This window comes from Trachinotus anak, unplaced genomic scaffold (assembly GCF_046630095.1).
Source record: "Trachinotus anak isolate AG129_WGS33_773 ecotype Australia unplaced genomic scaffold, CSIRO_AGI_Tana_v1 ptg000005l, whole genome shotgun sequence".
Taxonomy (NCBI): domain Eukaryota; kingdom Metazoa; phylum Chordata; class Actinopteri; order Carangiformes; family Carangidae; genus Trachinotus; species Trachinotus anak.
Window position 1 is genome coordinate 3921246 of NW_027273856.1, and position 25437 is coordinate 3946682.

Consider the following 25437-nt stretch of genomic DNA (forward strand, 5'->3'; position numbering starts at 1 on the left):
ATCCTTAATTTGCTTAGGACACCCTGTAACAGCCCTATCAAAACTACATATGGGGAATGGGGGTTGGGAGGTGGGATGCGGAAACTGTCCTGACACACACACTCCTCTTCTGCTTACTCAAGCTGCCTGACTCACACACTATTGTTGAGTTAGCGGCTTTATTTCCACCGTCATCTCCCTCTCTCTCTGCTGGCCTGTGTGTGTGTGTGTGTGTGTGTGTGTGTGTGTGTGTGTGTGTGTATCACTTTAATATTCCACCATGTTCGTCATCACTCATAGTAAAATGGGCGGCGATTGTTCATTCACACACACGCTCCTATTGAGATCACGGGACAAACGGGGGCGGAGGAGAGCTGAGGCAGCACCGAGCGAGCCGGGAGTGTGTGCGGAGCGATTTCAAGCTTTAACTTTTTACGACCTCCCGAGATCAAACGCGTCGCTGGTTTCCATGCCAATCGATCTGATTGATCGGAAGTGAACCTTCAAAGGCTCTTTTTTTGTTTTCTTCGCGGCCCCATGCCAGCACACTCTGCTCTTCCTGATCCGGGCTGGTTTATTGCGGGCAATAAAGGGACAAATAAGCCCCCCACCAGCCAGCCACAAATTCTCATCAGCTGCGTGTCTGATGACCAGTGAAACATTTAAAGTCTGAGGGCGGTGAGGCGATAACGACCACCAATATCAACAGCTATCAATTACAGGCTATACCAAAGACACAGCCACGCCCCCAAACCACTCGTCTTTCCCCTCGTTTAACCTTCATTGTTTTGATGCTTTACTCGTGGCTGCGCTTCTGTTTGGTTCAAACTGGCCAAAGCGCACCAAGACGCACGGGAAACAACAGATATGAGCATCGGCTGGGTGTGCGAAAAGTGAGGAGCTGCCATAACCAAGCCCAGGTGACTCTTGTGGGATTTTTTTTTATTCTCATCAAGATCAAGATAAAAGCGCAGGAGGTTTGTTTGAAAGTCAAAAAGTCACTTCTGGACTAGAGCTCCCTCTGAGGGTGAAAGCTGGGCAACAGATCACGTTGGCCAAACAATACGCTGTGGTCAGACTTTAGTGCACTGGCTACCCCTGAAAATCCAGACCTCAAGGACAGCCCCAAAACACCGCCCTTCCCCCCAAAAGGAGAGGTGATGCAAATCACTTCCTTTCAATCCGGCTCTTTGTATGTGTAAGGATTGACTGGGGGTGATGGGGGTGGCAGCTATCCATTCACTTTATGCGGCTGCCGACCTCAGTGATCCTGCCCACCCCCCACTCCTACTCCTGCACAACCACCCACTCCTACACACACACACACACACAATGGCGTGAGATCTCCTTACACAGGCAATTTTCTCTCTCTGTCCTCCAGCTCTCCCCCCTATCCAAGCCATGGGATGGTCATGAGTTGAGTTTTCAGGGCAACAATGACCAAAATAGGACCCGGGGTGTCCCAAAGCAGTACGAGGATTAGGTCATTTTCACTATTTCATGAATAGATGTATTAGGACGACTATTTTGTACTCTGGCCAGTGTCATTATCAGCCATTTATATGGGCTGAACACTTCACTGAAACACACACAGCAGAGCGCTCAGACAGCTCTCCCTGGGACAAACCCTTAGAAATTGGGGGTTTATTTTTATTTGGGGAGTCCACGAACCCCAATTTCCCACCACAGCCAATTTACAGAAAACACTAAGCACTGCATGATTAAACATGTCCCGTAAAGATGGTCACTGGTGGATATGAGGAAAACAATTCGCCGAAGTGAGACACACACACGCGTGGGATTAAGAGTCACCTGTGGTTGAGAAAAAATACGGCGAAATTCCCCCACCTAATCGATTACAGACGATGAAGAGTTCCGTTTTAATCAAATACCATAATTCACTCATTGTTGTCCTTAATGGCACCAAAGCCTCTCTTTGTCATCATTAATCAAACACAATCCAATGGTATATTACATCAAAACTTTCACGACCACTAACTTCCCCGATTACAACCAAAACAAAGTCGAGTGGACTTTTAAATGCCCCCTGTTCTCACAGCAGCCCCGGCACTCACCGCTCATTCAAGTCCTTCAAATGGACGCTCAGAAGAAATCAAATATTTTCCAAATCGATATATGTATCCGGTTCCTTGAGATCCACCGTCGCCTTTATAGTCTTTGTATCCGCAAGTTTGGAGCTCCGGCGCTGCAGACAAATTCCCGACCAGCCGGCTGAGCGGAGAGCAGCTACAGCCCTATAATCCCTGTTAGTCTCCGTCGCTTCCTCTCGAAACAACCATGAAACCTGAGCCGGCTGACGGCTGTGGTGTCCGCGACGGGCTTGCTCTCCTCTGTGTTCTGGGTATGAATCCCTCCGACGGCCGCCTTTGCCGTGCAGCGACAGCCCCGCTCACTCGAGTCTGTGCGCGTCTGTGCGTCGAGCTCCCTTTTCCCTCTGTCTTCACGCACAGAAGCGGCCAGGCAGGGATCGAGTTGCGCTGAGCTCTGTTTTAAAGGGACAGAGCCACGCACACTCAAACACACGCACGCACACACGCACTTGCGTGACGTCACCGCGCGGCCCCGGAATTCCCTGACAGCGCAAACTGGCACCGAGTCCAACCCCCGGTACCGGAGCGGCTCCTCTTCCCTCCTCCCGACAGGTTCATGAGTCGGTTTGAACCGTTTCATTGCTCTTTTTTTAGGCCCACTCGTGACCGACTGTTGGACCGGTGAAGAGCCAGGAGCATGTTTCCGTGTGAGCGTTTATTTTTGGATGAGGAAGAGTATTACCCGCTGACGCCATATAGCACTATGATAGAGTTATCACAGTGTTAAGATTAGATTTAGTGGAAGATAAACTGGTCCAGATATAGACTTTACAGGCTTAATATTCTAAAATAAACTCATGTAGGGGTTATAAAATTAAAATAATAATCTACTTTTAACTGTAGATTGTAGCCTGTCATTGTGGGTTAAGAGCATACACATAGTTTATTGCTGACTGGATAGTTTACATGTGGATTATAGATATACACTAATAGGTTTATAAAAAAAAATAAAAATTAAAAAACCTAACTTAGACTTCTAATCAATGTGAAAGTTGTATGTAACCCAATCCTTAACCAAGCTCTTTTGGAAGACATTGTGAAACACATTTGAAGCAATGTTTTATTTTACATTTTCCCTGATAAATGTTATACCTGCTATATATTAGTCAACTCTCTATACACAGGCACTATGGGTTTATGAGCTGTAACTAATGGCTTTCTTATGAATTAAAACACAACCTACTAATGATTTATAGATCAGTTATTAGCCACTTTAAGTACAACGTTTGGGTTGCCAGGTTGTGAAAAAATAAATGGAGTTTGGCCCAGATTCTCTGCAACTTTTCCACTAAGTGATCATATGGACTAATTAGTTAAAGGCATTCTTTACAACCTGCCCGGCCACCCAAGAGTTGTTCTCATAAATAGCTTAAATGACTGTTTGCTGATCATAAATAACTGATCCACAAAGTATTAGTAAATGAATTATTAGTCATTAATAAAACAGTTAGTTACAGCTTATAAACCATTTAGCGTGGTAACTATATTTATTGTGTATGCAGTCTTATACATAGGCTTAGATACTCCCCTACTTTGCATTGTTCAGTTAAGTTGTTGAAATACATACTTACACTACAGAAATACAACATTTTATGATTAGATATATAACCCACTGAGGTTTGTGTGTAGATTATACACTATATATATATATATATATATATATATATATATATATATATATATAGTGTATAATCAATCTGTATGAACTTTATAAATGTTGATATGTTTTTATGTCCAGTCTGTATTAGATAATGTAGAGTATAGATAGCTAGATAGATATTGTTCAGCCTCCCCAGACCCTACAGCATCAAACTAATGTATTATTTATTTTTGCAACACAGGCCACATTGCTCGTCCTATAAATAAAACCTGAGTTATGAGGCCAATAATAATAGTAGGTGACATTAACATGCCTGAGAAGACAGAAGTAAAAGAATTATATGCTATGTGCTCAGAGGCAGCCAGCTAAGATCCTGAGTGAGGTAAACAAGGCTTTCAAAAACACAAATGGGTCTCTCTAAGGCCGGAAACATTTGTTCCAGCTTTTCCTCGCCAAAGTAACCATCCTGTGCTCTGTAATAACGCCAAAGAGCCACATTGGTACAACCAACGGTATGTGTGCCTCGCTCACACACACACATTCACACACACACACATGTGTAGGGGTTATATTTAGAAAGTACCCCTCAGCAGGACAACAGAAGGCAAAATTAGCTGGCACAGGGAGGACGGGAGTGTGTCATGGATGATGCTGAGACAATGACATAAAGAGACACACACATACACACACAGTTTATTTATGGCCATAACAATTCTAAAAAAAAACAACAAAATCAGAACATTACAGAACCTCTCCCTGCCTCGGTGCAAATCAGTGAGATCAGTCTCTCACTGTCTGTTCTCCCCTCTCACATCACAACACGTTCAGAATATTTTGAGATAACTGCAGGCAGTTTGACTTCTGTTAGTATGCAGTAACAAGAGCTAGTTTCAAGCCCCTGATGAAGTAAGTGCATGGCATGTGTGGTATGTACCACCAGGGTGGATCTAGAGTCTATTGTGAAGTGACAATGAATGTTCAATAATGTGTTTTGTGTTGAGAAAGAGCATGGATGCAGTACACTAGAGGTCTTTGACTCGGGGAAGCAGTGTGTTTGTATGTGGATGTTTTGTTTCTGTTTGTCAAAGACTGTGTGGAGAAATCAGCTGCATACTACGAGAGATACAGTACATACAGTACTGCAGAGTGAGTGTAACTGTAATGACTGCAAACATGGAAACATTTCCTGCTGCCAGTTTGTTTGCAAAAGTGAAAGACAAAAAGTTGAAAATTCACATCCAAATTCAAGAGGCTGCTTGTATTTCTAGAGTAACTGTGGAAGAAAAGCTTACAGCAGCTAATAATGCCACTGCACGTCAATACGTAATACATTTCTCTCTAAAAAACTTTTAAGGTCATTAAATTCCAGATGATGTAATTACATACTTGGAAAACCTGCAACCTTAATGTTATAGTAATGTGTATATATATCTTTATAATACAGCAAATCAACAGTAAAGCTCCTTTACAACATCATCTGGAAGCTATTACTTCCTGACTTGCTACAGTGCTTAATTATCCACCATGGAGTTGTAAACTAGAGCGTTGTGTATGTAGCCTATATATTATTTGCATCTCACTGTTGTCCACTGTATTTCTACACTGTTCTCTCCTGCACTGAGACAAACTGACTGTACTAGTTATGCAAATGTTATGTTGCTTGTGCTGCCTGTTTGTTGCTGCTGGGTATGAAGAATGCTATTTACCCACATCATCTGAAATCATATTGTACTCTCATACTGCTCCCTGTGTGATATTATTACATCATATCTTCCACTAGGTGTGTTCAGAGTGTGTCTGTTGTCTCAAGTGTGTGACTTTGCCCAGCTTTGTGTGTGTCAATGTGTGTGTAATTGCACTGTAAAGAGTGTGGTGGGAGACCATTAGCCCTGCAAAGTGAACAGGAAGAGGATTGCTGATTGATGTGGGTACGGCTGGGACTCGAGTGCACCACACACACACCCCCCAGTTTCCTCCAGCTTTTTCTTTCATAATTGTACTGTACTGTATATAATAAAAGTCTGAGAATATAAAATGTAGGTCTGAGCACAATTCCCCTCCTTCCTCTCCCACAACAAGGGAAGCTAAGGCATTATAGTCTGTCCCGGGGGTCCAAAATGTGTGTGTGTCAGGAAGGGACAATAAGGGGAAAAAGATTTGTGAGGCACTGTGTATTTAAGTTCTTACAGCTCTTATGCATGGCTAGCAATCCTGTATTCATGTGTGTGGAAAGGAGCCAGGTGTGTGTGTGTGGTGGGGACTTTGTGTGTGTAATTAAAGAGATCGGGGATGGCTCAGTTCTCACACTCCAAATATATGTGTATATATAGCAGCTGTCCCATGGGTACAAGATCCAAAAATTCCTGTCATACCAGACACACACACAGACACATACACACAGACTTAATAAACAGAATGTAATACTGCTAAGGTCGAGACAGAGCAACAGCAGGAGAAAGAAGGTATGCATATGTGCTAAAGTGTGTGTGCTCTGCAGCTGTAGGAGACTGTGTTCCTGGTACAGATTGTACGTCTCAGCCGTTAATATGTAGGACTGTGTGTGGGGCTGTGTGTGTGTGCGCATGTGGCATACCATGAGTCAGCCTTTTGGGTACACTGAGAGACCGACAGACATGATAATAGTCACCTCCACGCACACACTCAAACACAGTCACACTGCGAGGAGACAGAGAGCCACACAGGCAGCCAGACAGACAGACTGGCTTAGCACACCCACATATAGCAGCCATGTAGCCAGCTGAATAGTTTGCTACAGTCCTGATAATTAGGGCCCTTATTGAAGTAGAAGAAGGACCCAGCTTTCCCTCTAGTTCCTCAAATAAGCAGCTAATCCCGACTGTAGCTCTATGATAAGCAAAGCACTCCAGTCCTGCTTAATATCCTCACTATCCCAAAGTTATACATAGTGAAAAGTAAACCCAGCTTAGAGGAGTTTAAAAAGCTTTGATGGCTCTTAGAGGAGTACATCATGTTTTCAGGAGATTGTCTAATTGGTCAGTTTTCCTCTTAAAATGGACACCAAAACCATCCATGTGAAAAAGAGCTTGTAGCAGATCTGAGGCTAAACAGTGGCTCACCTAGATAATATAAACCAGGTCTGAAAAGAGATTGCTCTAATTTACATTAAACATGGTGTTACATAACTATACTGCTTTGAACTACATAGGACTAGTGTATCTATCACTATAGCCACTACTAGCTCTCAAGTAGTTTCACAGTAAGTGCAAAGACTGGTTGAAATGTGTTGCTTCTTGTGCACTCGCTACTATGAACTTTGTGTATTACCTGCAGGACTGACACATTTGAAAAGTAAAGTGTGACTCTTGAAACTTAAGAATCTGCAGGCCATAATGTAACTAGGGGTGAAACTAACATTTATTTTCATCATTAACTGACCTGCAGATTATTTTCTAGATTAATTATTTGGTCTATAAAATGTCAGAAAATAGTGAATTATGTCCACACCCAAGCTGACTTTTTCAAACTGCTTGTTTTGTCCAACCAAGGGGAAAATAGTTTACCATCATAAAAAACTAAGAACAATATTCATATGCGAGAGGCTTTCATCAAGGAATTTTGTGCTGTTTGCTTAAAAATATTTGATTATCTGATAATCAAATTGTTGATGAACTTTCTTCAAGTTAATCTACCACACACTTGATGTATTTCGTGAATGCTGGTTGCAGAATGAGCAAGCAAGTCACTGACCTTTTTTTTACTCTAATGTGGCTTTGAAGAGCAAACAGTTAAAAGTTTCATACTTGACTCAGAGGCCTTTAAAGTACACAACTCTTTGAGGACTTACCCAATACACGCACACAACTACCTATGAAAAGAACAGTTGATTTTGTGTGTGAAAGATATTGTAGCAAGGAGCAGCACTTCACTTACACCCATAATTTCACAACCCACTACCATCTTAACTAATGAATAAAGAACTCTCACTCTTTGTTGTCTTACTCACTCTCTTTTGACACATCTGCTCCTCTCCCTGACTCACCTACGTACTGTACAACAGTGTTTGTGTGTGATCGTGTATGTATTTTACTTTTACCTATTTGTACTGAGGTATTACCTGTTAGTAAATATTGATCTTTAAATGCAGCAAGGTGGACAAAACAAAGAAAAACGTATTACTCAAGAAACTGAAGAATAAAATCAGAGGAGAAGAAAGCAATGTAACTGTAAGCTAAAAGAGCCTTACCTGGTGATCATGGGTAATGTAGTCTGTCTCTTTCAGCAGGCCACCATGACACCTCCCACCTCCTGAAACCACAATATGGAGGAACATAGGTCAGTCTAGAGGTTGAAGAGTATAAACAACAGCAGCAGTGAGGACTTTAAAAGGAATCTGTTGCATTAACTTCTGTCACAACTAACAGTCACACAAAGAAAACCCGTCACTACGAGCTGAAGTCAACATTAAGTCTATCCATCAAAATTCAGTTTGGTAACAACAATCAAGCATTTACTTCAACTTTATCTGTAAATCTGCAGGTTGAAATTGGATAGCAGTGATGTGCTCCAGATGTTAAAAGTGTTTCTGTTCTATTCTGATACATCTGTGACATTCCAGTGCGAGTTGAAGCAGCGGTCAGCAATTCATTAGCACATTAGTCAAGGGTTAAAAGAAGATGAGCTACAGCTCATTTTTTATTCCCTTTGCTCGTTTCATCATGCATGCGTGACGTTTGCTGACTCTTCTGTGGTCATGCTGTTGTCGATATGTCACTTGGTGTGGCTTATGAAACCACAGTGTGTGTGTGTCAGCCAAAATGCACAGCAGGGCCTGGACCAGCACTGTGGCCATCTGTGTGTGTGTGTTCCTCATGTGCCGCCTGTTCAGTGATTCACAGTGTCAGTGCTGGGCCACATGACTGAGAACAGGTGGTACTCTGGTGTACCACCCCACCCCCAACACACACACACAAAAAACACACACACACACCTCTCCATGTACACCCTGAGAACACACGGCACCTGTAATGTGCTAAAACCATAAAGCAGGCATGGCAACACACACATGCACTGAACATAAACTCTGTAGAAACAGGGAAAGTGGAACAAATGCACACACACACACTCTCTCTCTCATATGCAGTCACACATACACAGAATATGCCCTTTTAACAAATGGTTGTGGTTGACACTAGTTGCAACCTAAATGTCACCACCTCCTCATACTTCACATATCACCCATCAACCTGTTTTCTCTTCCCTCCTCCCTCGTTCTCTAACATCCATGTGACCTTTGACCTCACATTCAAGGACACCGTGACTTTGCTTTTTTTTGTGACAGGTCTAAAGCCAAATCTCTTCTTTCCTGTATTTATTCTTCCATTCTCTACCTGTCTTTCTTTCTCTTGCGCTGATATTCTACCTTCGGGGCTGCGACTGAGCACACCTATGCTCGGCGGCTTCCACATGTTTCTCTACTGAGCATGTGCACACATTACAAATGCAGTATACACAGCCCAAGGCAGGTTGTGTGTATACGAGGCAGATATAGCTGGCTCAGCCTTCACTGATCTTGCAGCCTGGCTGTTCGGGCCTCCAACCTTTGAACTCAAGGTCAAAGGTCACACCCCTTAAAGGGTCACAGCTGGCGACACACTGTAAAGGCGTAAACATGCTGTGTGTGTGTTGGTTGGTGAGAGAGAGTGTGGGTGCATTTTGAGTAGGGCCACCTTAACAGAAGAGTATGTGGGCGTCTAATGGAGGCTGAATTGTTGCAAGGGTAGAATTTATTCTTTCATGACACATCCAGTGAATGTCACAAGCTTTGACATAATCATTTGACCTTGATCAATATCATGACTATGAGAAGAGGAGCAAGGGGGAGGGTTGTGAGAAAGAGAAAGACGTTGAAAGAGAGAGAGAGACCTTGACGGGGGAGGAGATAAAGGAGCATGACAAGGCATAAAAGAAATGTAAAATTACAGAAAAAGGTAATGAAATACACTTTTTAATTAAATTTGTATTGAAACAGGAAGTGACAGATGAAGAAAGAAACTGTGTACGAGAGAAAATGAGAGAAATAATGCTGGGTGGAGCAAGAGATAGAAAGATATAGAAAGAGTTTATCTTTTGTCTGTAAAGGTTAACCAGTGGGAGCATCTTCCTTTGACATTAACCACCACAGAGAGAGGGGTAGTGGGGTGAAACAACAGGGACACTGCTCAGAGGTAAAGAGCAGAGGAGATGAAGAGGCACACAGGCAGAGAGGGTTGGGTGGAGGAAGATGGAGAGAAGGCCTTGGGCCAGACAAAAGTTGAAAAAAATAAAAGAGAAACAACCTAGATTGGGTAAGAGAGATAAGGATAGAGTGAAAACAGAGCAGGCCTGGTTTGACAGAGACAGATGGGGGAAAGTAGTATTTATATTTTGCAGAGTTGTCTGACCTGGTACTCAAAAACAACACCATGTTTAAGAGCAAAGGGCTCTGTGGGGGAAGATGAAGGTACAGTGAGAAGATGAAATACAATCCAGGAGGTCCAGTTTGAGTAGTCAGTGAAACACAATACACACATAGTAGTTTATTTTACAAAGATGAAGGTTTTACAACTCTGGAAAGTTGTCACAGCCACAATCAGTCTATCCACCACAAGCATCACAATATATTCATAGAAGCTAGGTAAATTACCCAACACGAGGACCACAAAAGAAAGGTCAACTGGCCAAAAGATAAAACACTGAGAAAACACATTCATCTAAGTCATTAGGTCAAGACATCATCCTTTCTAAGAAAATCTATAAAACTTAATAACAAAACACAACATAACATAACAAAAATGCTATTATCTAAGGAACAGCAGGCCTAAAGGCTACACATCTAGGGGTCCAACCCCAAAACACGCCCACATATTTACCGCACCAACACATACAAACTTATGGACACATATCCACCTAGTGCACAATAAAATCAGCTTAACACAGTCACCTTAACCCACCCACCCACCCACCCACACACACACACACACACACACACACACACACACACACACACACACACACACACACACACACACACACACACACACACACACACACACACACACTTTCTTCCAGCGTGTGTGAGCCTGCATGGCGTGAGTAAAATAGCCATGCTTGGGCTGCTCCAGCCCTTAGTCACTGGTGATTCAGTAGGTCTTTTCATGTTAGGGCAACAGGCTTCATACCTGCACACACATATACATAAAGTAGTGGGCTGCTGCAGGGGTGCTGGTAAATGACAAGGTTTTCTTCAGTCTAGATTCACTGTCTGTCTGTGTGTCTCTTTGTTCCATGGCCATGTGTCTGCTGTGCTCGGTGTAGTGTGTTTAAAGGCAGTCACTCTGAACAGGTTCAAAGAAGCTTTAACAGAGTGTTTCACACAGCCTGTTAAAGGTGGGAACGATGCACCTTTATTCCACCTCTCTGTTCTGTATGAGCATGGAGTAGGGAGCAATGTTGTCGCCTTTAAGCCGGCAGCTGAGGTAGTTGCAGAGCAGAAGTTACATCTGTGTAAAGCATAGAGCTGGCATGGCAGGACAGGACGCTGTTGTGTTACACTTCACGCCGGCTTTGTTTGGTACAGTATAAACAAGAAAAAGCTATTCTTATCGGCAATATAGCAGGATTTATTTGGAAAAGGAGCTTAAGTCACCTGCCTGGGGGCTGATCAGCATGCACACATCAAGGAGCGAGTCATGAGCGAGGGCACTTTGTTTTGTGAACAACTTTAGATCTGATGGGAACGCTGCTACAGCCCATCCTGAGCTTGTGTGTGAAATTAGGACACAGACATAAGGATGTTTGCAAGAGAGCACTGTCTGAATTTGAGTTATTTGCTCACTGTTTGCAGATTCCATGAATTACAGTGGATCATTTTGACTCATTTAGTTGGCTGGTTAAAACTTTTCAGGCTAAAGTTCATGTTTTAATCCACTCTATATATGTCTTCTAATCCTACAAAGTGAAACAGAGTTATTAAGACTCATATGTTTTTGCATATTTTTTGAGATGTGTTGGTGTTTGAAAAGCTACACTCTAATATAGCAAATATCATGCCACTGAAGCCCAATGTACTGGATTTAAACTGGGTGGAGGATGTATTATTTTTGTGTGCATTCATGAGAGTCTGTTTTCTGTCTCATTTGTAAACATGCATGTGTTTGTGAGGCCAGAGCTGGCAGAGCTACAGACACTGTGGAGGAGTGTCAGGCTGACTGTGTTCGGGGCTGTTTGGCTTGGTGAACTTCTGCCGCATGGCTTCAGGAAAAGGTCATGGTCAAAACCAAGCCTGGCTCATCAATCAACACACCCACTCCAACTTCCCCCGCCCCCCCGACACACACGCATGCATGCACGCAAGAAACGGATGGATAGATGAAGCGACAGACAAGACAGACAGACTTCCTCTCTCTTTGGGGACAAGCAGGAGCAGAACACCCACATAAAGAGGAGGAGGGTGACAGACAGTGTAACCAACTAGAACCACACACACCCCAAGACTGTCTGAAAATCCAGCAGCAGTGAGAACAAGCAGACAAATAGGAAGACAGAGAGACAGACAGAGAGAAGGAGAGAGGACAGGAACAGTTGGTAATAAATCGTGTCTAGACAGATGCTAATGAAAGCAGCCTGGCTGTGGCTGCTTCCAAAATCAAAACCTGTGAACAGAATGAGTGTGTGTTTGTGTGTGTGTGAGTTGTTTGAGCAAGCATGTGCAAATGAGTGTTGATGAAAATAACCTTTTTAACACTTGCAATGTGCTGCTTTTACCCTCATTGTTCTCTCTCTCTCTCTCTTTCTCTCTCTCTCTCTCTCTCTCTCACTCACACACACACACACACACACACTCATACACACAAACCACACCACAGCAGCCGAGCAGAGCACCCTCACAGCTGCAGACGGCATTCAGCACCACAGCAGTTGACGCCGGCACAGTCTTGTGACGTCAATCCTCCAAAATAACACATGGCTTTGTCGTCAAACTCTGACTGGTCAACTCCCGAAAACAAGCTCAAACCAACTCAGCTCAAATTTATTTATTACCTTTCACACAATCATGCAGCCCAAAGTGCTAACGTACCTGTGTGCTTAATCACTGAGCAGAGCAACACCTGAACTTGTTACAGTGGAGTCCACATGTTCATGTCCCACAGGGGGAGAAAGCCTCAGGAAAAATTTATGGATGCTTCAAATTTCTAAGTTTCTATTAAGTCTGTAGTTTGACTGCCAATAAAGGAAATCTGAAAATGCACATCTGGCTGCACAGATGACAAAATGTCATCTTTAACAGACTATAAAATGCTGGAACCATGACTTTGTAAAAGCAAAGCAGTCAGCTGGTCACAGTCAAATGGCAAACAGACCTGAAGAGACACTGATCACTCAGGCTTATAATATTCAAGTTACACTGTTGTCAGCAAAACAACTTGACTCTCTGAGTACTTAAGACTGTGAATGCTGACACACTCCTAGTAGCCCAAAAACAACAACACTAAAATGAGGAGGAGCATGCAGCTGGCGTGCCTAAACTCGCTTTACACACACAAACACACACACATACACAGTCTGAGAAATGTGGCCTGAGGCATCCCAACAAAATAAACACTTTGGAAAAAGAAGAAAACAAAGTGATCTTTTTGTTGAAGATGATAAGTGGTGGGGCTCTAATAATAAGTCATAACAACAGTATTTCCTCACCTCTAAAACAACTCTGTGTGCCATTTTTGTGAGTGTGTGTTTAAAGCTGTAGGCATTCGACCGGGATGCACTCTTACAGTCTCTGGGGCCAAGTGTGTGTGTGACTGTGTGTGTGTGTGTGTGTAAGGCAGAGCTGGAGAGTGGTCAGGCAAGCCCTGCCAAGCCCACATACCTGTGCAGAGGTGCTAAACTGTACTATCTAGTTGCACAATGCCATTTAAGTTAACCGTCACATACCAAAAAGACTAATTCAGACCTTTAATATTACACTGCTGTGTGTGCCCCAAAGCACAATGATTTCATAGCCATTAAATATAAAACACTGAAAATGGAAATTCATAATATAATACAACCAGTCACACAGTGTGAGTTTAAATGTTAAAATATGTAGCTTTTCTGTACTAAAATGTCTAAAAATTACATATGTTATATAGTTTGTTGAGTTGTAATCTTACAGTATCCAAATTATTTCCAGCAATTTCTAAACCTAAAGAAATCCATAACTTTAATCAAAGTTACAGCCTGTTTCATTTGGTCGCCTCTCAGTGGTGACGGTGGCGGTCAAAATTGACTTTTTATCCAGTTTTACAAAATTTACAATTCAATTATTAGATTTTAATTTTTCACTATATATTTTAACCAGATGAGGGATTTTAGTCATTGTACATAGAGAAACAAGTTGATCAAATGTCAGCGACAGCTCCACTTACAGTCAGAGAAACACGGTTTCTAACGGGAAACTACTTGAGTCAGTGTTTTTTAACAGATTTAATCACCACGTCTATTTGTTTTACGAAGTAGAGACCTCTGCAGATAATTCAGCCCCTGGTAATAACCTCCTGAATGTCTGGATCATAAGTTATCAGAGAAATGAGCTGAGCAAATGTTAACCTCAGTGTGGTGAGCAGCTCCTCCGGGACGATTTTTAATGTGAAACTGCTTTATTCTGTGTTTTTAATCAACGGGTCAATTTGTTGTGGAGAGGAGGAGACCTCTGCGGATAATTTAAAAAAACCCTCAACGACTGACACTGAAAGAATCCTAACTGGGAATAGCTGACTGCAATGATGGTGAGGACAACAACTTCCATGGTCCCACACTACTGCACACAAAAAATCTTTTGTTATTGTTTTGATTGAGAGACTCTAGTGGAACAAAATTACATATTAAATGTTTAACAGTGAGGATGTAAAAATGAAGGTAAGCTGTGGCATGAAAGAGCAGTGGAGTGTGTTCATATAGGTCACAGTGTGTGTATATAGTGTGTGTGTGTGGGTGTGTGCTTGCATGCACAAGTGGATGTGTGAGAATTGAGCTGCATCTTCTGCATCTGCTCACAAAGACCTCTTTATCTGACTGTGGCACACGTGATCCCCACATGGTGGCTCATAACATCTTCACAGGACCACACACACACACACACACACACACACACACACACACACACACACACACACACACACACACATATGTACTTGCACAAAATGACAAACACTCAATCCCTTTCACTAGCATTTAAGCATAAAACCCTATAGTGTATACATACCAGCCTTCCTCCTCCTCCTCTTCCTCTGTGTCTGTATGTAAGTCTCTTCCTATAGGCTGTATTCTTAAAGGCAGAGTATCAGTGGCTATTTAAAGGGGAGGGAGGCCACCTGGCTGCCCTCCAGACACTGTGACCCCACACTTCCTGAACTGGGTAGGCGCCACAGCAGACAGGCACACACACTCAGACAGATCCACCCACAATCACACATCAGACATCAACACATGTATAGACTGCACAGACAATAGGGTGTGTGTGTTTTTATGTTAAAGTGTGGGGGGGGTGAGCCCTTACCTGTCGCACTTCACTGTGTAATATCTATAATGCCATAACGCAGAAACTAAGCCAAGTGGAGAAACAAAAAGCAGAAGAGAATAAAATGTGGAGAAGTGATGCAGAAACAGGCGTGGCTGAGAAATATTTCACATCCTTTGTTTCACTGTATGGAGGTTAACAAAGGTAAAAACAATTTAGCTTCGCTTGCAGATAATTTAGTCTGTCATTCTATGCCACGTGGGAAATAAATGTGACCTAATGAGCTTTAATCGTGCATTTTTTAACCACATTTTATTATATTGGATACCTTAGTGGAAATTTTAATCTCACCTAATATAAATCAGCTAAATGTCTGAAGTAAAAATGAAAAATTCAAGTGTGGAAAAATGCTTGGAGTGGTAGAATCTTTTGATGGCCAATGACCTGCTCTCCTGAGTCTTATAAAACTGCGCCTTGACATCAACACAACATCTGCTGATGTCAGCGGGGAGTACTGTTGTGTGTGTGTGTGTGTGTGTGTGTGTGTGTTCGTTCATGAGTGTGTCCCATGGTCATAATGTTCCTGCACTGTTGATACATTTGATACCAGCGTGAAAAATGGACAGCCAATATGAGGCTGTCATGTAAGAGATAAATAATCAAAGCCACCTATAAATAGTGTAATGGCGAGTACAGTGTGTGTGTGTGTGTGTGTGTGTGTGTGTGTGTCTATAACGTGGAGTGGGAGGGATTTGAGCGACTTTATACTGGGGCCGGATTTCCACCATTTGCAAATCTGTCAGCGTCGCCATGGAAATACTCTCCCATTCGTACTGTAATTACTGCTGTAATCCTTTTCCATAGGAATTCAAGTGCAGTCTTGTGAACATGAGCACACACATCCCTACTTTATGCTAATGGTGCATTTGATCCTTCTACGTCTTGTATTGTGTCTTTATTTAAGGTGTGTTCAGTATGCATGTCTCTGTCTTTGTATTTTAAGTGTGTGTGCATAAACATGTGCTGAGGACATGTCTGTGTGTGTGTGTTGGTGTAAATGTGTGTCCTTGACCAGCTGCACAGGGCAGAGGAAATGAGGCGGAACTCAATCTGGTCCACACCTGTCTGTCTCTCTCTCTGGAGGGAGGAGCCTAGGGCCTCGAACACACACACACACCCGTGCACATGCACACACAGCTTCGTAAGTGCACTGTTCACATTCTGTATGAGCAGATAGATTATGCATGCAGCAGTCAGCTCAGGAGCTTGGATCTATTAACGTATGCACTGAGACAGTTTTATGTTTGTGTACGCTTCATGAGAGAGAGGGAGGCAGGAGAGAGAAGGAAACGATGCCTGTGTTTGTTTGAGTTGCATGATGGGGTGACAGAGAGAGAGAGACAGGGAAACTAGAAGAGTGACACACATGAAATTAGGAGATAGAGAGGATGACAGAGAGAGAGGCGAGAGGGGGACTCTTCTTTAGGAGGAGGCAGACAGGAGTGAGGGATGAGGTCAAGGGAGAGAAGATGAAGAGATCTGGGATGACAGTCAGCCACACAGCCACACAAGGACAGAGAGAGAGAGAGAGAGAGAGAGAGAGAGAGAGAGAGAGAGAGAGAGAGAGAGAGAGAGAGAGAGAGAGAGAGAGAGAGAGAGAGAGAGAGAGAGAGAGAGGATGCACTGGTATGGGAGGGTGGGGGGGGGTTACTCCGGGACGCCAGAACCCAGTGACATGACACAGATGCACAGTGCTACTGTGCAGAGAGCAGAGGGTTAGCGGAGGAGGGGGGGGGGGGGGGGGGGGGGGTATGGAGCGACAGAGGAGGAGAAGAGGGGGATGGGTGTGTGAGAGCTTACTGCCTCTCAGCTCTGTTTCCACACTAATATGTAGAGAAGATGATGGCAGGCGCAGCGTTGGAGATGATTTCATGTTAAAGGAGCTGCATGTAACATCGATTCATCATTGTAGAACATCATTATAATGAGTGCACAGCTGTTACTAAAGGCTGCGGGTTTGAACAAATTCAGAGAGACCAGATCATATCATCCCCACACTCCCACAATGCACCAGTGTGAGTAACATATCATTTGCATACATGCAGATGATATATACACACTGAATTTAAACCTACATGTGCCTTACTATCTGTGTGTGTGGAGTCAGGGTCTCTCAGAACTGTACAGGAAGTAACACATGTTCACAACCTTTTAAAAAAAAAAAGCCCTGTTTTAATGTGCTTAACAGTTTTCTTTATCAGTTTAGTTCTTTTTTTATGTGTATTTTTTTCATTTCTGTACTTTTGATCATTCGATTTGTTCACTTAGAATTCCAAATTTAACATAACAGTGACCATTTGTATCTTCAACAGTCTTAGGCCATCTGACAGTCTCTGTACATTGTGTGTCACCAGGTCAGATTTTGCTGAAAATTTGCTGAATTGCTTTACAGCACAAAACAGAAAGAGGGCACTGTACAAGTAAAGGTTATGCTTCAGCTGGTAATATCAGTAGGGAAGGAGTCAAAGAAAAAAATGTTTTCTCTCAAAGGGGAATAAACAGAGAAAAGAGAGGGAGGGGTGGCAGAAGAAACACCATTCATCGACGTCCATGTGACAGGAAGCAGCAGTGTGTGTAGGAAATGTAGTCTTAATGATATAATGATAGAAGCTGCCAGTCATCTCCACCATTACTCTCATTGCTTTATAGTTCTGACTATTTTACAGTGATGATTAAAATGCTACATTCAACCAGTATAATGTGAAACAGATTCAGACGTACACACTGCAGCATATAGAAAATATTATAATATTTCGTCTGCTGAATGACACACACACCCATGCACATGATCTCATTTCCACATTGCATGCAGAGGACCTTACATCAGAACAATGTGCTTCCACCCACACATACACAATCGCTTGTGTTTTTTTCACCACAGAATGTCAAACATTACCATACATATATGCATGCAGGCAGGCTATCAGTCTGCCAACATATATCAGCAGAGCTCTCCATCCACCCATCTCTCTCTTCACCCTCTCCCCCTGTTCATCTCATCCCCTGCCTCCCTCCATCCCTCCCTTCACACCTGCCAGGCCTACAGCAAGGTCACACACCTCAATTACCCTGTGCGTGCACACGCACAAGCACACAGACACACACAATTACACACATGCACAAAGAGCAAGAGAGAGAGTGTGATGGGAGGGAAGATAAGAAAGGAGGGGGCGAGAGCAGATTTCACGCTACCCTGAGCACTGGCTAGCATGCAGCAGTGTTTGACATTTTATTTATGATGTGCAGTGTTCAGTACCTGCCCTCTCCTCTCTCCTTTATCTCCCTCTTTGTGTCTCTGGTTCAGACGAACACATCAGCATCACTCTTTGATAAATACCTTTATCAGCCAAACACATGAACAGTAACAAACTATAGTATATAAACGCAGCACTGCAGCAGCATAATTAAAAAGTCTGAATAGTGACAATAACATACTTAGAGATGACACTTTGTTTTTTCATGTTCAGATTTCAATATACATATATTTTTTTTTAAGTCATCAATTTTTTTAATCAGAACTGCCTGCAGCAACGTAATGTGAGCAGACAAGAGACTTGATAATTGCCAGCTTAACATCACTAACAGTCTAGATATCAGGCGGCAACATCGACACTAATGTGCCTTACAAATAACACACCATGAATCCCAATGTGCCTAATAGCCATATTAATGTACTAGCAGTGAATGTGATCCTCCTATTAGGGCTTTTTGTATCTGCAGGCAGACTGCTGTTCACCCACGGGAGGCAGCCAGCTGTGTTTACACTGTGGGCTAATACAGCTGCCATATGGCAACAGAGTACAGAAGACACACAAGACTCCTGGAAACTGCAAACACGCTGCCCAAACAACACAGTGCACGCTCAGCCCTGCGTTTGAAAGCTCCAGTTTGACTGGAAAACTTGAATAAAAGAAAAGAGGAGTTGGTCTGAGCCTGATCTGAGAGTATTTTGTTGCAGTAGGCAGTGGGAGGGTGGAGGGCACCAGTTTGGGCTGTAACTCTGGTTAGAAGCCCAACACTGCTCTGATACATTAAAAACGCCTACACATGTCAGCTTCTGGCCATTAGCTGATAAGTGTAGGTGTTTTTAATGTCTTAGCCGTCTCTTATTAAAGGCTTCTCAAGTCCCAAAGCCACTCACACACACGGACTTGGGTTTTTTTAAGCCTCAAGAATATATTTAGGGTCATAGTTTTGCTGTTTGCAAATTTTCTGTTAGTGCAGAAAAAATATGGAGGAAAGAAGAACAGAAATGCAGTGTTGGGGGGATATCAGTACGCACATTGTGAAGCTTGTAATTCTATACATCAGTGATAGAAATCCTGTGGGAGAGAGCCAGCCTGTCTCATGACCTCCTCCATCACCCTGCCCCACCCAGCACACACACACACACACACACACACACAATCTATACAATATCCTATCTGTGCAGTACAGTATAGGCAGCTTCCAGACATCTAACACTAGTCAAACAAAGGAAACAGAGAAAAATCAATTACAACATCAACACTGATCCCCCAAACACACACATACACACCCACCTCCCTCCCCTGATCATTGCAATCAGAGCCATCTGATCAGTGTGTGTGTATACTGATTGATACAGATTTAAAATTTAGAGTTAAGAGGAGCAACAGTGAAAAGAGAGAAAAGAGAGAGGGAAAGAAGGATGAAAGATAGGAAAAGGAAAAGCAAGAAAGAAGAGAAGGCTGTGAGCGGATGTGGAAGACGGGAGAGGGAGGGTGCAGACAGACCTAGGGATGGAGGTCTCGATTCCTCAAGACAGATCATGTTACTGGTCTGGGGGCAAACACACACACACACACACACACACACACACACTTTCACACTCAGACTTATAAAAGGTCACAGTGCACTCGCTGCCCTCCAGACACACTCGTGCAGAGACACAGATATCCTCGTAAACACTTTGAGAAAGACGCCACTTTGATGTCTCACGCTGTTTTCCTAACACACTGAATACACCTGCCATTTAAACAAATGCAAACATAATAAATTTGCAAAAATGCAAGTAAAAGAAAGTGTGGGAAATTACAATTGATAGAACATAAGACTGGTCATAAGGTTGGAAATTTTAAAGCTTCAACAGGACCTTACCAGAAAGAGCGACTCCTGTGTGGCTCTGCTGTGACTTGTGACTCATGTATAGAGAAGAAGTGGAGCGAGAGACATTGAGGGACACACATGCGCACACAAAAGTACAGTTATCATAGATGTTACACAAGTGAGAGGGGTCAGGGTTCAGTGTGGAACTGGGTTAAAGAGACAGTCAATGTAACACAGGGAGAGAAAGACAGAGCAGGAAAAAGAGAGGAAGAATAGGGAGAAGACAGAAAAGCAGATGTGGCAGTTTGCATAAAGAAATAATGAAAAAGAAAGGAGGTGGAAAGGAGGGAGGAATAGAGTAAAATAGAGAAGACGGGGTGGGAAGGAAAGAGGAAGAGAGGAGAAGAAAGGAAAGACAGGGTGGAAGAGGAAGATGGGAAGTAGGAGGAGGAGAAAACCTCTAACCAAATAATCTACAAAGCACAACTTCCCCGTCCTCGCTGATCAGTTAATTACAGCTGTCAGACCCTCCCGACAGACACACACACACACACACACACAAAATCACACACACAAACCTCCATCTTCCTCCTTCTCTTATTAACCCTTCTTCTCCTTCGAAGCCTAATCGGTTTAATGCATTACTGTAAGTCAATTAGCTGGATCGATTAAGGTCACTGTGGGGTCACTCATGTGCCATGATAAATGTGTGTGCATGTGTGTTTTTTGCATGTGCCATCAATAAACAGTCATAGATGTGTACTAACAGGTGTATGAATCTGATTCATGGAGTCAGATGTAGAGTTTCACTTGTGTGTAATTGTGTTTTATCACAAACACACACACATGATTCATTAGCTGTTTACCTGTGTTTGTTATGTACAGATTCAGTCTGCAGAGTGTAGTTTTGGGTCAGGAAGTTTAGCTGCCTATAAGACCCATTAAAGGTTCGTTAAGTCATCAAGAGTGAATAAATTCCCTGTACTGCAACAGGCTGATAGTACTACTGATATCAATGAGAATCAACACCCACTGCAGTATGATCTCACAGAAGCCGAGAGTATGCCACAGCAGAAAATGGCAGAAAGCAAAGAAAATTATTGGCTGGTGAGGAGCGTTGACCATCTAGTGAGCCAAGGAGATATTTTGTATTTGACCAGGATAAAGCTAATACTTTAGATTCCAATGGGATACCTATAGGTTTCTGTTTAATATGCAAGTAGCCTGTTGTTGGGAAAGCTTTTGGTTAACACATTATCCATGACAACAACTTGATAAGTTGATATAAAAAACCTTGATGAATCAATGAAAGACACAGACATCAATAATATCAATAGTAGCTTTTGTAGCAAAGATATAAACTAGCTGTTAAACCTTTTACCTGAATATTCTCACAAAATAAAAACCTGAACATATGATTAGTGTCTGCAGCCCTGAATTAAAAGTGAGTGAAACCAGTGAGACCAAACACTGCAATACTTGCAAGAGCCCCAGCTCCCTGACAGAGCTGAAAGTGTCACCCTTTCATCACAGATGCCCGGGCACACACCTAACCTGTGTCTACTTTTGAGAGCGGTCTCAAGCACGTGCATTCATCTTCACACACATATCCAAACTCAGATGGAGACACAAGTACAGAAACAAGCTCACATGCAGACACAATGAGAAGCTGGGCAGGGCCACATTACTTGATGAGAAACACCACAAATAAACAAATACAGAGAAAACGAAGGGAAGAACAGCTTAAGAGCAGAAAGCTTCAAAGAGATGGCACATTTCTTGCGTGCAATTACAGAGTGCAGTAAAAACACAGGGACATAGGCCAATTGTCTTGTGTTTGTGTGTGTTTATGCAATTATACATTTGATTTTTTGTTGTTTAGATTTTAGGAATTTAGCAGCTGCTCCTACCCAGAGCAACAGTAGGATAAGCTTCAGTGCAGATATCACCAACATTACAAGAAGCTAATAATGAATACAAGCAATACAACAGAGAGGAAACCACATTCCTGCATCTCTGGGATATTCATGCATCATTAACAGGGAAATAACGACGTGCTTAGAATAGAAATAGTCTCAAGAAAAAAAGACACACAACCAACTACCTGACAGGTTTCAGTTATAAAGATTCAGTTATAAAGCCCCACCCCCACGCCCATAACATTTCTCTTTCTTCTTCTCTTCCTTACTCAATTCCCTTTCATCATCAGCTATAAAGAACTCTGTGTCCTTCATTACAGAGTTAGCACACTTTAACAACCCACAGCCTTTTACACACATTATGCAAGACATGCTATAAACATACACACAGCTCCACTGTTGACCTTTGCCAAGCTGTGATAAAATCAGCCATGCACGACTCACACACACCTGTGTCAGTCGGTCAGTCACAACCTCTGCGGCAAAGAGGCCAGCTACACAATCTCTGTGTGTTTAGGTGCGTGTGTGTGTGTGTGTGTGTGTGTGTTATGGATTTCGTCTTCACTCAGCCTGCCAATCCCCTGTCTCTCCCTAGTAGTAGTGACACGTCCTTTTCCTGACTGAGACAACTGGAAGCCATTACCTTAAATCAACAAACCCCAGCCCATCCCCTTCACACAAAGAAGTCATGTGCTCACTCAGCATACTACCTCTGCCACTGGTGTGTGTCAATGTGTGAGTGTATGGGAGCATTCAAAATATCTCAGTGTGGCTATTTTTCTTTCACTCTCCCACACATCTCTTCATCTCCAGTTCTTTTTCTTGTCTCTCTTCCTAATTCTTTCTCTCGTGCGTCTCTGAGACTGCAGCTCAGATCCAGATCAACCTGAATAAATAAGGAAGTCGGGCTGCAGCACGTGGCTCTGACCTTCCTAGCCGACCGCCTAGCCTGTCCCTGTCTTTCATCATGTCTCCATCACTCTCTTTGTCTTACTCTCTGCTAATCATAAACAGCTACTTCTAGTTTCTATGGTGGATATTAGTTCCAAGGCCAAAGCTAATCTGCCTGAGCCCTTTGACCCTGCATAATAGAATTAACCACCTAAGCCTTCTCCCTCTGTGCCTTAATGAACTGTGCTTTTGAATGTAAAACTAGTGTAGTCATAGATAAAGTATCAGACTTGACCATTTAGCCACAGAATAAAATACAGCTACTGTATTTATGAATATGTGTGTCTGTATAAATACTGCTATTAGCAAAAGAGCCTGGATGCTAAAGGAATTAGCACAGATTCTGGCAAGTCTACTGTCTGAACAGCTGACTGGAGGATACTGTTAGAACTTGCACCAATGTATATGCACTGTTAAACACACCACACTGTACCTTTGAAATGTATTGGAGACAGCTCAAGGCCAGCTGGTACCACCCACTACATATACACAGCTCAGACACGCTTGTGTCCAAACTAAATAAATACTGAACACTTGTGCAATATTCTTTTGACACAAACCAAATCATAAACGCATCATTCCAGACTCACATTTTACCCACTACATGCAGCAGAAAGTACAGAGGTGCAGATGTACAAGCTTTCATGAGCTGGCTGTAGGTTGAATTAACAAAACAATCTATCAATCAGTGTAACAAACAGACATTTATTTACGTGAAAGTGTCTCACATTATTACTTTGACATGAGTTGTTATTAGCCCAGCTCCAGCTCCTCTCTTCACAGACACAACCCAGCCACGGCGCCAGCAAGCCAGCCAGCCAGCTCCCCCTCACCTCCACCCCTGAACCTCCTCTCTGTCTGCTCCTCTCCTTCTCCTCCCCCTTTTCCCTCTGTTTTAAAACACAAGGCAGCTCACCCCTCCCCCTCCCCTCTTCTCCCTCTCTTCTGTCTCCCTTTTTCTTCTCCAGGCAGCACACTCAATCACCCTCACCCTCCTCCTCCCCCTTGCCATCTCAGCCTCCATTCCAATGAATGCACAATCTCCCCCCTTCAGCCGTGGGGGGACTGCCCCGGGGCTGAGGAGGGGTAAAGAGGACAGCAGCACACATGCACATACAAATTCAATCACAAAAACACACTCCCCTCTCTCCCCGCCTCCTCTCTGTGCGCGTTTGTGTGCATGTGCACATCTGCAGAAGAACACAGGAGCATGGTGGGTGACAGACGGGGGTGGAAGGTTTGGGTGGCGTCCTAATGGCTCTTAGTGCAGGAAATAGCTTGTTGCTACGCAGACAGCTCCAGAATCAACTGTCATCACAGTCCACATCACCATATTTTATTAGCATCAGCAAAACACACACGTTCACTCACAGCTGGGCCGGGTCACCCCCTCTCCCAACTAATGACTATGCAAAACTGTAGCCTACAGAGATAACAGCAGCCAGAACAGGAAGTAATGGAATCCATCTCGCCACATTACAGATGCTATTATACTACATTACTTTGTGTCTAGCTAAAAACACAACACTTTGGTTTTTATGTAACATTTTGTTTTCTACTGTCTGTTCACTGGGAACGACACAATGGTTTGCTTTCTAAACGGGGACGATGCACCATCTGACCATCTGCATTAAAAACTATGAAGAAAACTTGGGAGATTACAATACAAGCCATTTGTATTCAGTTAGCGCACAAATGATTTCAAAATACGCAAATAAATGTTTCTTGAGACAATGTAGAAATACATACACATCGTTTTTTGAATAGGTGGAAACATAAACTAACAAACTGTCATTTACAGCATCAATTCAATTCTACTGTACCAGATAATATTTTCTTGTATACCATGTTGTTAAATGTACCACAACTAATTCCCTTCTATATTATAATAAATCTATTCTATTCAGTTATATTCTACTGTTTAACATAATTTATCCTCCCGTAGTATTTGTTGTTTTACTCCTTAACCATTTAAGTGTCCAGTAAACTCACTCCATTTGATCAAACAAAGCAGAACTCTATCAAAAAGTTATCCATCCTCACATAATCAATTCTGCCGTACAATAATGTAATATATAAAGTCATATCATATTCTCCTGTACTACAGCATCTTCTGTATTCAGTATGGGAACCAGCAGCACAGTATAAACAGATTAGCACAGCATTAGCGCTGGCTGTGTTCTGTATACAGTGTTTCCTAATCGGGCAAGGCTATGTCAGATAGCGAGCCTGCAG

The 25437-nt window shown here is 42.8% G+C and overlaps 1 protein-coding gene across 1 annotated transcript in view; it reads right to left on the minus strand.

The window, feature by feature from the left end:
• kdm6ba (lysine (K)-specific demethylase 6B, a) overlaps positions 1-25437 on the minus strand; it is a 94190-nt gene that overhangs the window by 22012 nt on the left and 46741 nt on the right. The window contains exon 5 of the mRNA XM_071477868.1: positions 7916-7977. The gene's annotated coding sequence lies outside the window, so the exon portion shown is untranslated. The remainder of the gene's footprint in view (positions 1-7915; positions 7978-25437) is intronic.